The sequence below is a fragment of the Prunus dulcis genome, chromosome 3 (genome assembly GCF_902201215.1).
Source record: "Prunus dulcis chromosome 3, ALMONDv2, whole genome shotgun sequence".
Lineage (NCBI taxonomy): Eukaryota > Viridiplantae > Streptophyta > Magnoliopsida > Rosales > Rosaceae > Prunus > Prunus dulcis.
Window position 1 is genome coordinate 3,824,370 of NC_047652.1, and position 278 is coordinate 3,824,647.

The window sequence follows — 278 nt, forward strand, 5'->3', positions numbered from 1 at the left end:
GAAGTCTTTCCATACGCCGGAACATCCAACGCCGCATATGGAAAGTGTCTCACACGCCGGAACATCCAACGCCGCGAGTGAGACTAGTAACTGGGGAAGGTACTTACGTAGTGTANTCACACAATTTCTCTCCACAACCACATTCTTCCACATCAACCTCCAACTACCCCAATATCTCATCTATAGCGAATATATAAATATACCTCCCCAATATCCACACAAAGACACTCTCAAAACCCAAGAATGCCAAACTCGATATATATATATATATATATTCA